The sequence below is a fragment of the Lates calcarifer genome, linkage group LG10 (genome assembly GCF_001640805.2).
Source record: "Lates calcarifer isolate ASB-BC8 linkage group LG10, TLL_Latcal_v3, whole genome shotgun sequence".
In the NCBI taxonomy this organism is placed as follows: Eukaryota; Metazoa; Chordata; class Actinopteri; family Centropomidae; genus Lates; species Lates calcarifer.
Window position 1 is genome coordinate 2,286,060 of NC_066842.1, and position 15,277 is coordinate 2,301,336.

Consider the following 15,277-nt stretch of genomic DNA (forward strand, 5'->3'; position numbering starts at 1 on the left):
TAATTGCTATTGATTTTTGAATTAAAGTAGTTGTGTGCTCTATGTGGCCTGTACTGACAGTAGGCTATGCTAATCACATTAGCATGTCTTACGGTAGCCACAACTACAACTGGCAAAAAAGCTGCAACCTGCTGCCACCCACAGTGATGCTAGAAAAGGACTTGTTCAAATCCTATTCTCGTCCAACTTTTTACCCAAATAAGATTTGCCATATTCATTGGTTAGTTCTCATCCTCAAATCCATTTGTTTTGTAAAAGTGATGAGGCTAGTTTTACTCCAGTCGGCAGCAGCACCTGGACTGACAGCTTTTGTCCAATTCTGCTACATTGACATGACAGGGTGAAATTATTTTGTGCTGTGAAGTCTTGTCTTTGGAGAAAGTAAGTTCCCAGGTGAGACTGATGACATCTCACTCTTACTGTAGACAAATATTTAGTCTATTTCCTGTCCTCACCTCTGTCTTTCTTCTGCACAAATGCAGTCATCATCAATCCCCAGGTCGCCATCTCAGTCACCTCCTGGAGAACTGGACTTTAAAGTGGCTGTTTGCCAGCCAGATGTCCTGGGTAAAACAGCTGAGAGAGCTGAACAGAATCCAGATCAGATCTATGTGGTCAGGACACTGAGACAAGGGCAGTGAAATTGTTGTAATTTTCCCCTGAGTGTTCATTCCTGAGGCCACCGCACCACTCAAGGTGTTTTTCATCTTGCCCCCTCCCAAGACAACAAAACATCCAATCTGCCTTTAACTTGGAGTCAGTGTTATTTATGAATCTCAATGAGGCCAGGGAGATCCAGGGCCTTGTGGTCTGAGTTCACAGAAAAGGCGTGAAGGTCACCTTTGCCAAATGTCTGCACTGTTGTAATTTAAAAACTCAACCCATACAATCCTCAGATTACTCTTTACCTCCAAGACTTTGTGTCCCCGGGTGATAAGCTGCAATATGTTTACCTTTATTTAGTCAGATACTGAAAGTTAATGAAGTTTTCCCTTTATACTTTGACTCAGACTCAGATGTCTCAGATATTTGCATGATGTAAACACCCAGGCATCAAACAGCTTAAACTCGGTTCAACCGGGCAGTGAAATGCTCTGTTTGGTGTTTCAAATAGAGGAGAATCTCATCAATATTCACTCAGTTTTCTTCTCTACATTCAGAGCAGGCAGAAATAACAGAGGAATGTCTGTGGAAAAAAAATTAAAGCAAGGAGATAAAATACAAAGCGATTTAAAGCTGCTGAGGTTTGATTCATTTTGGAATGGAAAACGAATGTTAGCTATGATTTCAATCACCAGTCTGTCCTCACAAGTTAGCTGAGGAAAACTGAAGCAGTCCAAACCACATCCTCACAAAAACAATCTGTCTATAATTTTTGTCATTATCCTTCACAAGAAAAACCAAATAACTTTATGTTGTGGTACTGTTTCGCTCAAAGTTTAGAAAGAATCTGCAGTTTGAACAACTGTTTGTAACAGGGGCTTGTTTAATGAATACAGTCACCTGTGTTCAGAGAAGCTTTTTTAATAGTTGCATGTATACAACATTTTCCTGGAAATTTCCAAATGCTTTACAGTCAAAACAGAGTGAACTAAAAAGAGCTTGAAGTCACTGCAGCTGCTCTAATGAACCATTGCTGAAGTGAGAACAGTGACATTGGTGATACGTATGATGAAAGCTAGCTCAGGCTCAGTTTTCCTGAGAGAGAGAGAGAGAGAGAGGGGGAAAAAAAACGTTCTCGGGCATGAACCCAACTGTGAAAAACGTCCTTAATCTGATTTAAAGTCAGTGGTCTGAAAGGCATCAGGAGAGGTGACTGTGCAGTGGTTTTTACCACTGTATGATTCTTAATCAGCTTTTGCAACTCAGACAAAAATAATCACATTTATTTTCTTACAATTTCATTTCATTTGAGGTTTAATCAAGCTATTTCCCCTCCTCATTAGTATAGTTTGAGTCCTTTAGTGTTTGTTGGCTCTTCTGTGTGATTGCCCTCGAGCCAAGTCTCTGAACCAATCAAAAATAATTGGCAAGCCGCAGAGCTTGACTCTGCCTTAACACCAGAGGATTCCAGCACATCAACTCTACAACCACACACACACAAACACACAAACAGGCTTTCACACTATGACGACCAAGATGTGCTGTTTTGAATTTCAGAGTCGCTCAGGATCAGAACGTGGGATCAGTGCAAAGGACAGAGAAAGAGAAACGATTCTCTGCCTACTCCCAACCGCTCAGTGTTGGAGCTCTTTCTTGGCCTTGGCAAAAAAAGCTTGGACATAACTAACATCAGCTACAAAGAGTGTGTCACAACTACACAACCTTCTTCATGTATTCAACAATTTAAGTTGTCTGGATGTTTAGCTGGTCAGAAATACTTCCAAAGGTCTCTATGCACATTGATTTTGATTGATCACATCAGCTGATCTGCAGGTCTTATACTAAAGAAAATCTGTTCAATTTACAAAGGTCATACATACCATGTTTTTCTATGTGATTTTAGCAAAAACTGGCTGGAAAATCCCAGCACTGTTGCTCCATTATTGTTGTAAAAATCTGATTTTCTTAAAATATCACACACAAAGCCTCATAAACGTGACCTCAGTTACATTATTGGATTTGTCCTGTGGAGCTGAGAAGAATCCGTTCACAGCTGTAACAACAACTTCTCAACAAGACTTAAAGTAGCCTGATCTGATCTGGTGCATCACAACCAAATGATAAATTATGGAAATGAATGAGCGATGTTACTGTGAGTCTCTCCACTGTGACACATGATGTGTTCAGATTGTGAAGAGAAACTCTCCGGGTCTGGCACGAGTTGTTGATGAGGTGTCGATGCTCTCTGCCTGCAGCCTGTTGGGTCGACTCGGTCACAGTTTGTACATAACCCGATCAGTCAGCTCGCTGTGTGAAAGACACAACACAGGCTGCCAGAGGAAATCTGCTGCTGAGAGAAATGAGGCTCCTGAGATGAATCATGCCCTCACACACACCTGTACCACACCTGATTCGTGCACTCTGTCGGCAGCACAGCTTGGGTTTTTGTTTTTGTCTTTTATCAGCATTGATGGTTCGCAGGTCGACCGGCCCGCCAGGAGAACAGCTGATACTCCAGCTGTCCAGTGTGGCCCTGCTGACCCCACAAACCCCTGATTCACAGACTGAAGTCAGAGTCCTGCCACAGTCAGCCTCATGCAGGCTCTGAAACTCAGTGTCTGCTCTGAAGCAGTACATGCACCTCAAGTTCAAGAAGCACAAAAAACATGAACTTAACCACCTCGGCTTCATGGAAATACAGTGAGTGGTGTTAATGAGTGTTTAAGATGTTGCACCTTTTGCTCCTCATTAAAGCTGTTGTTTTGAGATAATTATGTAAGTATGCATATGTGTGTGTGTGAGTGAACTTGTGTTGCTATCGTTGTGAGGACTATGTTCAGCTTTAAGTCACTGTGAGGACATTTCTGCTTCGTGAGGACATTTTTGGCCGGCCCTTCTACTTCAAAGGACTCTTTGAAGGTTAACACTTTGGTTTAAGGCCGGGGTCAGTGAGTGAAGCCATTACAACATGTTTGTTCACGTGCGGTGAAGTGTCCCACAGTCACATATGGGTTTGAACTTGTGTTATTTTTTTTTCATACCACACATCATGTCGGCCGTTTCTGAGGTTTGTCAAACAATGTAACTGCTACAAAAAAGATCTTTGTTCTGCTTTTATTTTGTAGGAAACTTTGCTAGAGTGGAAGTGATTCTGTGGGTAACTGCAAATGACTTTATGATAGAGATCTATTTCAGCACCAGGCGCTGTCCACTGACTACAGTCCAGATTAGTCTTAGGGACCAGGCAATGCATTATAACAAGGAGGGTCCTCACAAGTATAGAAAGACAAACATGTTTGTGTGATGTAATTTTACTCATTTCACTGAAAACTCAGAATCAAAAGGAAAAAGTGGTTCAGATTTGATTTAATGTTTTCATGTGACAGATCGAGCTCCTGGAGTCGTCATCCGCCGGCCTCTCTGATGTTCAAAACAGTCTGAACGTGTGCACCCTAAACCACATTCAAACATCTCTCATGCACCTACAGATACTGTGTGTGGGCAGGAGATGCTGCTTCACAGTTTATATGCCTCTCAGTTTCACTGCTCTGCTTTTTACTTGAGCACTAAAGTGAAAATCTGGCTCTGGTGTGTTTTGTAAACAGCTGATTTAGGTTTGACATGAAAATGCAAAATACATTTTCTCACTGTTGTTGTGTTATTATGTGTTCCAGTATCTGTGCCAGTTTCTCAAGGTGCTAAAACATTTTCATGGCACCGACACATACAATATTATCTTGCATTCATCCATTTTCAGATTCCAGTTTGTGAAATGAAAAATTACTAATGCAGATGGCTGTGTTTAGTGTGTGAGTGTGTGCGAATCTGAAGCCAGTTCACCACGGCCTGACTCCAAGTATCTGTCTGCTTGCTGTCGGGTAGCCAGATTGGAGCTGTGCCCAGGGCTGCTGCACTAGATGAATGGCCGGTGCCTGCTCTCAGGATGCCAGGTTGGAGCAGAGCCCAGCCTACAGGTCCTGTTGGAGGGTTTCATGGACCCCCCCCCCTCCCAAAAGTACTGCTTGCATTTCATCAAATCACAGCAACTCAAGGTTACATGCTCTGAATCTCCAGGATTGTCATTATTCACCATGTGTTATTCACAATACGTTTTAAACACACACACATTTTTTTATGGCACACACTCCCATATCTGTCAGACAATGTGGCAGGATGAGGAATCACACACATATTGTGTAATGAGATTACCTATTTAGCATGTCACAGAGATCAGGACAGCTCATCCTGTGGGAATATGCATGTTTCAATTAAAGTCAATATGTGAACGGGCACGTAGATGCATGCTGTACTAAAATCAATAAACAGCCTTTATCTGAAGATTATTTTACTCTAGTTCACAGGTTTCTAAATTATTCTAACAAACTGTATAATTATTATTTTTGAATGTGGGCCCCTAAATCCTTGTTTCTGTTTCTACGCTGGAGCTGTAAATAACAAACGTACTACGAACTCTGCATCAATAAAATCCAAACCTGTTACAAGTTTAAGTCCTGCTGAGGGCATCTCTACTTTCCTGGGGCAATTCTCATTTAACCACTGTCAGGATTTATAGGAGCTGACCCAAACGCAGACATGAACAGACTGAGGCAGATGGTTAAAGGAAAGGAGATTTTAATTGAAAGTCACACAGGACGAAGAAGACTTGAGCTTGACGGACGGGGGACATTAAAAAAGCCATCAGACTTTACATCAGGGTGAAATGATAACATAACATTGATTGAGAGCTAAGTGGACTTAATTGGACTCCAATGCCAGTTGGAGTTGCCCATCCAGTCTTGGGATAGATTGAGAACTTACAAAAAAGAACAATCTAGATTTTAAGAGATTTAAAGCGTATAGTGCAACAGAATTTTTTAATCTTACATCATTAATTCTTGGACGTTATTAAATTTCTCAGGCTGACGGTTGTAGACGCCTGGTGAAAGGAGAAACATTTGGTGGACTAATCATGGGTCTGCAGAGCAGCTGAGGTTGAGGTGATCAGTGTCCAGTTTGATCAGTGTTCCCAATAAGTCTGTGAGCAATCAGCACTGTCCTCCAGGACTGCTGGAGGGATCCCTCGCAGTCTTTCTCTGCAGACTTAGCTCAAGGTAGTTCCCCACAATTTATAGCTTCAAAACACTCAGATAAATGACGAGAAGTGAACAGGTTCACGGCATGATTGAGTCCCTACTCTGACTGTCTGTATCTCTGATGATGTGGTCCTTACTCATGAGCAGCATCTGGACCCATTAGACCCTCCTGCACTCAGGCACCAGACACTAATCAGACAGATGACATCAATTAAATCTGCACCAAGCAATATTTTTATATTAAGAGAATGGATAAAATGATAAATGTCGCCTGCAGTGATAAAACCACTGAGGATTATTACCTGGCTCTGCAGGAACTTTCAGTCTAATGTCTTTCCTTTGTTTGCTTAAACCCTAACTCTAACCCATTTTTAAAAATCCAGAGATACAGAGTTAAAAGACTGAATGTTGGTAAAGGATTGACGCTCTTTTTTCAATGACCACATGAGATATGTGAATTCAAAAATGCTAATCTGGATCTGGATCTGAATCTTATAATATGAAGACACGTTTATCACATTATGATTTCTTCTTTGGGGTCCAGTTTCCTTTCTTGGATGATCGATCCGACTCGGCTGCAGTCTCCATTCTCATTCATCTTTTTCTTTGTGAGCTTTAAGCTGCTCACACCACCTCTGTGCATGTCAGTCACTGGGATAAACTTTGTTTTGATTTTCCCCGGCGTCATCAGGTATGACAGTGTGACAGGATGACAGTCCAGTGAATGGACGACCTGTCAGCCGATATTTACAGCTCCTGGTTGGTTTAAAAAGAGGCACCAAGAACAGCCTGAAGGCAAAACATCACACTGGAACTTTCCTTGGCATCAAAACTAGACCGCAGAAAAACAAAAGAAAAAACTAGTTAGAAATATGATCACATCACTGGGATTTTACAGCGTAGACTGAGCTGTCCATCAGAATACACAAAGACAAAGCCTTTAATGCCGTTACAGTCCACTTACTGGGATCTCAGAGACAATACAACATCCCACAGCAGTTCAGGAAGATATAGAGTTTGAAATATAGTTTTGAAATATTTATGACTTTTCTCTGTTGAGTTCGTCCACTGAGCCCACGCTTCTCGATCGATGAGACCCCCCGTGAATCTGCATAACATACAGTCCAGCCTGCAACCTAAAACCCCGCAGAGTCCCATTAAGACCCACACAGCTGAACTGACCGCAGACTCAGAGGGGTGTTGGGGTTTAGCGTAGCTCAACATTCAGACCAGAGGCTGCTGGTCGAGCTCCATCAAAGACCATTACTGTGTTGGTTTTTAAATGTACATGGATGGCGATGTCAGAGCTAACCAGCCGTGACCAGCTACAAACACATCTCAACATCTCTGCTGTAAACACAGGGAGTGTGGAGGAGCTGTGACAGTTAGGTTCTCTGTGGATACCTGTGTACAACAAGAGGGTTGCAGTACATAGCCATAGCCCTGCAGTTTATCATGGTAACACAGCACAAAGAGATGTGTAGTTCTTCACCTTGGGAACAAAGGTTACAGCTTGGTTTAATTTCTGTATGAAACAGTGTGTTACTGAGAATGACCTTGAAGCTGACTCACTGTGAACACGGAGTAAGAGTTGACTCTGCGACCTTTAGGTGATGGAGTAGCTGAGGCTGAGTGAGCGGTGAAAATCAGTGTGAGATCTGTGAGGTCGACAGACGAGATGGACCAAGGACACACTGATGGATCACACAACACACATAAAGGGAGTCCATAAAACATGAATAGTTTGTCACCTCCAGGGAGATGACAAGAGGAAAATGCTGAGGAGAGACAGCTATGAATTATGGGTAAAGGAAACTAATGTATTTTCTGAGAGAGGACAATTGAAACTGATGTGATATTCCTTTTTTAATGCAATATCTATAATTGAGCAGTTCCCTCCTGATTGGCTCTGAGAACAGTTTGCTGCAGCTGTTTGGCTGCTCTCACTATTTCATGAAACCTAATGATTCTGCCGAAGGTTTCCAACACGAACAGCATATCTCTTCTTCTCATTCTTTTCCAGTGCAGGGTCAGAAGCTGAAGGCCGCCATGTGGTTTTCATAGACTGAGGACATTTGAAATGCAAATAAATTCTTTCTACATCAAGTCAGTCATAAAGAAAGTGATTCTGGTCTCACAGGGACACGAGATGAGCAGCCAAGCTGAAGAAAAGACTGTACCAGTAGGTTTACATGGATTTTTTTTCCATGTCCTACAGTTTGAATCTACATGTGCTTCCTCCAACACGTGGACCACATGGGCATAAAATGTGCCGTGAGACAGGACTTCACCTTCAAATTCATGACCCTTCAACCCACCTCTTTTTTTCCTGAACAGTTCAACAGCATTGACAGTTTATAACAGAGAAAGTGCAGATAATGGTTGACATATACTGTGAAACCTTCCCTTTACATGAACAGTGTAACTGCTACCATCAAACCTTCAGCTGAGGATCTTCATAGTCTTTACTTAGATGGGTTAAAAAAATATCTGTTTCCTGTGTAGCTCTGCAGATTCAACGAAAACAAATCCAGATCATTAGGACTCATTCATTGAATTCTGTCAGTGTGTAAAATAGGAACTAAAAACCCTAATTCAAATTCAATGATGCCACATTATCTAAAAAATAAGCTTCACTTACAGTTAAAAAAATTAAATATGTCAAGTGACTTTTTGAATTTGTAAATCGAGGCAGTGAGACCAGCATCCTTTGCTGTAACAAACCCTCTGCTTCATTGCTCTTTCTTGCGCGGTGGCTGGAGGGGTTAATTTGCTCTTGATCCTCTCGGCCTGGCGGCTGTGTTTTATGGACCGCTCTGCGTTAACTCCTCTTATCTGTGATTCTCTCTCCTGCCTCTGAGGCGGGACTGAGGCTATCTGCGACTCACCCACACACACCACTGATAGCAGCATTTTCCAGTGGCAGGTGTTAACTTTCCTGCTCTTTTCCTTATCTGTGTTTGTTAATTAACCCAGTTAGGGACGCTCAGCACGGCCGGGAGATAAAACCAAAATAAAATAAAATAAATGAACATACAGGCGGGGGTGCCCTGGTTCTCGGGGCTAACTGGAGGAGTAGTGTAAATTGCTTTGCTTATCACTGTCTGTTGACACTCGTCATGCCTGTTGTGTGTTTATATTCTGGGCTTTCTGCTGTTATAACTGACTCTGGAACTAATGTCGTACAGGAAGTTATCAGCTCCGACTACGCCACATTATTGCCCCCCCCCCCCCAATCCACCTGCGTTCCTCCTGCCTCACAGGAAATTAATTACAGCACAGTCAAGTCCACTTTATCCTCCCTGTTTTAATGATGTCACTTTTGGAAAACCTCGGCGTACAGCTCGGTAAATCTCCTCACTCACCTTATTTATTTCTCCTCTTCGTTCTTCTTCTCACATTAAAGCACTTTCATCATCTCAGTGTTAGAGGTTTGTTTGTGTTGCCGGCACAGTTGGATTTTCTTATCTTTTTCCAGTTGTTATCATTTTTTTTTTTTGAGGGGGGGGGCTCTCCTCAGAGCTGTGATGCAAACAGACACAGACCAGGTGAAACCTGCTGGACTGTGTTAAAGCTCAGCACTGAACATAAGTTAGATTTACAGAGAACATGGTGGTGGTGGACAGTGCACAGGGAACACAGATCAGCTGACAGGTGAAGTGAATAACACCGATCATCTCGTTACAATCCGATGTTCAGCTGAAACCTGGGCTCCTTCATCCACCTGGATGTTACTCTGACACCTAAACGTTGTTGTAGACCAAGCCACCAGATCCTTCCCACAGATGCTGGATCAGATTGGGATCTGGGGAGTTTGAAGGCCAGGTCATAATTCCTCGAACCAGGTTTGGTGGGAGCATTGTCCTGCTGGGGGAGGCCCAGCGACCCAGCGTCCATTATACAGGCTCCAGGACACACTGTGCATGACAGTGTGATTTGTACCATAAACTAGAGACAATAACATTTCAAATGATGAAACTGAAACATTTAATGGAAACAAAGTTTACAAAACCAAAAGCAAGAGCTTGGAAGCTGAGCAGGTGTGAGAGTCACTCTCACAGTCTGGGTTTAATGGAGCGTCTCAGTGTCCCACCATGGCCCAGATGTTGTTTCACAGGCTTTAAAAGACTCACGGTGAAGCACTGAGTCTCCTGTGTAAACTTTACTCCTCCCTCGCTCAATAAGTCGTGAAACTTCAAGAAGAGATCAAAGTACAGAGCAGCATGTCAACGAGGTTTTACTGCGACACATCGGACTGATGCACGGACACAAAGAGCTGATGTCTGATAGACTGAACATGAGGACACCCTCTCTAATCAATGTCTCATTAGCTACACTGTGAGAGCGCGAAACAAATCTGAGCTCTTCCCGACAGCAGAACACACAGCTGACAGGATTAGATGTGTGTGTGACCCCCTCCTCAGACTTTCAAAATAAAAGCTGGGACAGTGGGGATTTTTCCACCACCAGATGGCGACAAAGAGCACTGTCTGCTGTATTTTATCTTAAAAATCTAAATGTGTAATCTCTGCAGTAATGTCTGAGATGGTGTTTGTTAAAGGCTGTTAAGAACATAAAAACTGAATAAACAACAACATTAGATTATTTAAAAAAATAAATAAACTACTGCTCTTATAGAAGCAAATTCCTGCAGCCAGGTTCAGCATCTAATGGAGAGACTGAAAGCAGAGGAGGAGGCTGTTTAATGAACACATCACGTCCTCCGCTGTCCACGTACTTTTGTCCAGTATATGTAAATTAAAAGCTGTTGGTTGACTGTATGCTAGTGGACTGGAACACTAACACTAAACTTACTTGTCCAAGTCTTAAGATTATTTATAAAAACTGTGAAACTTTATCAAACTAAAGATATAAGTTTAATTAGTTTTTGTTGAGCTTCAGATTCTCCTCATTTAAGCCTCTGGTGAAACTTTCAAAGCTTAACTTTGTGGTCTGGGACTGGACTCTGCCAAAGTGTTGTTCATGCAGTTTTAGTGAGAGAGTAGAGGAATAAAGGAAAGTTACTCCTCTGTGATGACAGTGAGCGGATGCTTTGGAATCGATCAGGTGGCAGAACATGGACATTAATCAGATTTTCCGTCTTGAGTCTCCTGCTGCTCACAGTCGAAGCAGAAGAAGCTCGAGGACACATGACGTCTTTGTTGTGTGTTATCACTGTGAAAACTGATCCTGTTTGATGTAGAGCGTTGATACACTTTGGAATGAGATTTGTTTTTAATAGCATTTAGCTTCAGGTGGTTGACTATGAGATACAGGCCTGAGCTGTGGCATCAACAATATTTAAGTTGTATTTACTTGTATGTGCCACAGTTTATCTGAGGTTCTGATGTTTATGGATATTAACTCAACACTGTGGGTTTCATGTGAGAGAAAACTTTGTCAACATCCATTAAACACATGACACAGTTGAATGTGAGAGTGGTGTGAGTGGGAGATAAAAGACATTTAATACAGATGCAGATCCAGTAAAATAATAAATGCTAAGCTCGTTCTGCTGCTTTAACAGGAATTCCCTGCAGGGCAGGAAGAGGGTCACGATCAAACATCATGTGCCAAACTGCCACAGAAATGAGGTTGGTGGGTAAATAATTAACATCTGTCACAGCACGGTTTAAATCAGGACAGATTCTCCAGAAACAATCTTTGTTAAAAACACAAGTCTGGCATCTGAAAAATGTGACAGTACCATCTGAAAAATGTGTTCTCATTGTTCATTCAGATGCAGAAAATACACTTCCTTTAACAGTGATACCTGCCATCCAGCTTCTGGCTGGGATGGTATTTTACACTCAGTGAAATATCCCTACTGGATTTATTACTGACGTCATGGTCACCAGAGGATGAAGCTTAATGACTGTCTGATATCAGCTGTAACTGAGTTGAATGGAAAACGACTTCCTGGCTGTGCCAATATTTACTCTGCAGATTAGGAGACGCCTCCTATCAGTTTAAACAATCACCAACATTTTATTTTTATTCCTGTTATCTTAATAACATCTGGAGAATACTGCTGCATAATCCTGGAGACATTTCACAGTGACACCAAAAGTCTGCCTCACACTCAAGTAGATTTTTCAGACTTTACCTTGAAGGGTCCAGAGAGTTTACAAAGACAACTTTGGATACTGAGGATTTCTTCAAGCTGCCAGAAAGACATGCTCCTCCTCGGGGACGCTTCTCATCCAAAACACACATTTTAGGTTTTCCTCTGAGCACAGCAGCACTTAGGTCTGAGTGCAGAGCTCGTACCTCGAGCAGAGTGAAAGCAGCCTAAATCTTTTTAGTGCTTTGAGCAAATGAAGGCGTTGTGGGACAGAGAGCAGCCAGAGGAAACGTTCCTCTCACTGAGGACGGACCAAATGCTAACTCAACTACTAATAAATCCATTTTCCAAACTCACAGCCACTGGAGGGAATAATTGTAGTGGAGAATATTATACTTGAAATGGCTGAATGAGATTCTTCATTTTCTTTTTCTGAGGTCTAGAGTTGATCCTCTAAGTCCTGTGACCGCTGTACGTGTTCATGTAATGTATTTATTTTCCTTTTATTATGCGTGCATGCTTTACTGTCTGACAGTAAAATTGATGCTGACAGGAAGGACGGTGTAACTGACAGCGAGTAATCAGCCTGTCCATGTTGTTGTGGGAGTAAAACGCAGAGAGCGGAGCAGGCCGACAGCTCGTCAGTGTCATCGTGTCAAAACAAGTGTGAAATCTCAACTGAAGTCGGCCGAGAGAGTCAGAGTGATGCTCGTTAGGAGTATTTCAAGGCTTTGTGTCCACATGTTGTGTGGATTTGACTGACAAAAAGAGGCCGAATCAGAGCCGAGAACCCAAACAGTCGTCACACAAGTCGTCCACGAGCTGTGCAGAAAGTTTTAAACATTCAGTCCAATCATTTCCAGGTGACATGAGAATTTGTTTCACGGTGGACATTCAGCACTGCATCATCTGTGGGATCGTGTTGCACAGTTCACAGTGGCCTTTTACTGTAACCAGCCGAAGAAAAACCTGTCAGGTGGATGGATTATCTCTGAAAGTGCTGACTGAGACGGATTTAAACAAATTTGTGAACAACATTTGAGAGAGTTTTGCACACTCAGAAAAAATCTTTTGTTTCAACTCGTGAAAAATGGCACAAAAACAAAAGTATAAGACTGATCTTTGTGTTCAGTGTGTGTATGTGTGTATATACTGAACACTGCTGTTTCTCTGCTTGAGGGAGATTTTCTGAGCCTTCTCTCAAGCCTTCAGGGAGAGGTGCTGATACTTATAAGACTGACTTGTCAGTGTAGTATTTCTTTCATGGCAACCTGAACAATAAGATGTAGAACTAGTGATATTTTATCTTATTTTTTAGCAGAGGGAATTCAGTATGAAGTTATAAACTCTTTCTCCTCAGACTCGTCGGTTTAGGACTTCCTCCTGTGTGACTGGGACGTGGTTTGCACCTGTTAACCAGGTTATATACACACCCTGCTGTCGCTGCATTCAGGTTCAGAGCCTGGAGGCGGTTCACTGGAGAGAAACTTGGAAATGGCTGCATTCAGGTTCCAGCTGTGAAAACCGATCACGTCTGATACGACCACTGAGGACACACACACACACACACACACCTGCACTGCACCATTACAGCCTGTCCATGATGATGAAACCTGTCATGGCCGTCACACTGTCATTGTAATCACTTCTTATGATGTATGTTGTGTGTTGTTTAGAGTCTACTTCAGCCTTAGAAAGTCTCGTCTGTCTTCACCTCGTCCAGCTCTGCCTGGCAGTCTTGTTATTTTGTCTGATTGATGTTGTAAAAGAATCCAGGCTTTAGGACCTCACAGTATTTGTTTTTTCCTCAGTACCTTTGGTTCTTTAAAATAAAAAATCTTTCACCTTCTTTCAGCATTTACTCAAACTCATGGACAGACCACGTTTCCTGAACTTGAACCAAAGATGTTTTGTTGCCTAAACCACAGACAGGACTCAGTGAACCCAGATAATCAACATAATGTCACTGGAGAAAACAGTTTGAATCTAATTACAGGAGTCAGGGTTTCTGTGCTCGACTCTCATGCTGCTCACTCCGCCTTAAAACTTTGTTTGCAGTAATATGTATTTGTCCTTTTCTTTTGTCTGGTTATCAGTGTTTTCTTTCTCTCTTTCACATGAGATCTTGATCTCAGTCAGATTACCTGATCAAATAAAGCTTTTGTAAATCTAATGAAGGGATTTGAATGAGCTTCCCTCAGAAATTCCAACCAGTTTATATCAGAAACTGCTCAGCGGGCAGCAGCTTTTATTACATCTGTATCTTTACACCAGTGGGAAAGCTGTTTTATTAATGAAAAAATAATCATTAATTAACTTTGTGACCCCTCTGAGCTTGAATTCTTTAATTCCTTGTTGTGTTCAGGGAGGTCTCTGGCTCGCTTGTTATCCAAACAACCCTGTGGATAGTTTTCTGTCGTGAGGTCTGGCCTTTGATGAGGAAATGAGTTGCTGGCACCACGCAGAGAGCAAAATAAGATGTCAGGAAAACCCTCAGAAAAACCTACTGCATCGAGGAAAACTGCAACCTGCAGGAAAGACAAGTAGAAAACTCGACGGGAGGGTGAAGCAGGGTTGGTTTAAATTATAGATTCCTAGAAGGTTTGTTGGATTTTCTCATACGTGCAAGAAAAGTTCAAACTCCTCCTGTCATTAAAACTTGATAGTTAATTATGTTTCCCCTAAAAAGAATCAAAAATGCCTTTGAAAACAAGACAACTAAATATATCTACTGCTGGAGAGAGTTCTCATTTGGTTTATATAACACTTCTCTCACAACAGAGTTCATGTGAAGTAGAAGAAAGAAAAGGAGCTGAGCTGTGAGGTGATGCTGCTACAGCATCTGAGTTCACATGAATCACACTGACCCAAAAAACATGTTTCCAAACACAATGACTGGAAAAGAAACGACTCTTAAACAGTGAATGTGACATAAATCTCTGTACTATCATTACGAAAGTCATTTGTGAGCGGGGAGCCGACAGGAAGTCATCCAGCTCGGCCAGAGTACGTCTTGGACATGTAGCTCTCAACAGGTTCAGGTTCCACTGAGTTACTGTCATAGGGTGAATGTGGTTCCATCTGAAACATAAGATTACTTCAGACCAAGTTTAACTCTGCAGGACTCTGAGCTGATGATGGCACTGGATGAAAAGTCAGAGGAAGTCTGGATTAAAGCGGTGGACAGACTGACGGACAGACTGACGTGGACATCCACAGAGCCAAGAAGGGATTCAGTCTTCACTCAGAGATTGAAGAATGTTTCTAGTCTCTCTCTTTCTGTCTCAGTGGATGTTGTTGTTGCTTTATCCACTTTGGACTCTGCACAGACTACACGTCCATCTGTCCTTTGCTCCATGTTTCCTTCTGTTTATCAATGTCCTTTCTGTCCATTTCTCATGTGTGTGACAGCTCAGCTCTGTTCATGTTGGATCTGATCTGATCTCTATCTTTACCTTTTTGCCTTTAATGACAGTGTTCATGACTCGTCGTGTACTTACTAAATATACAGGCAGAA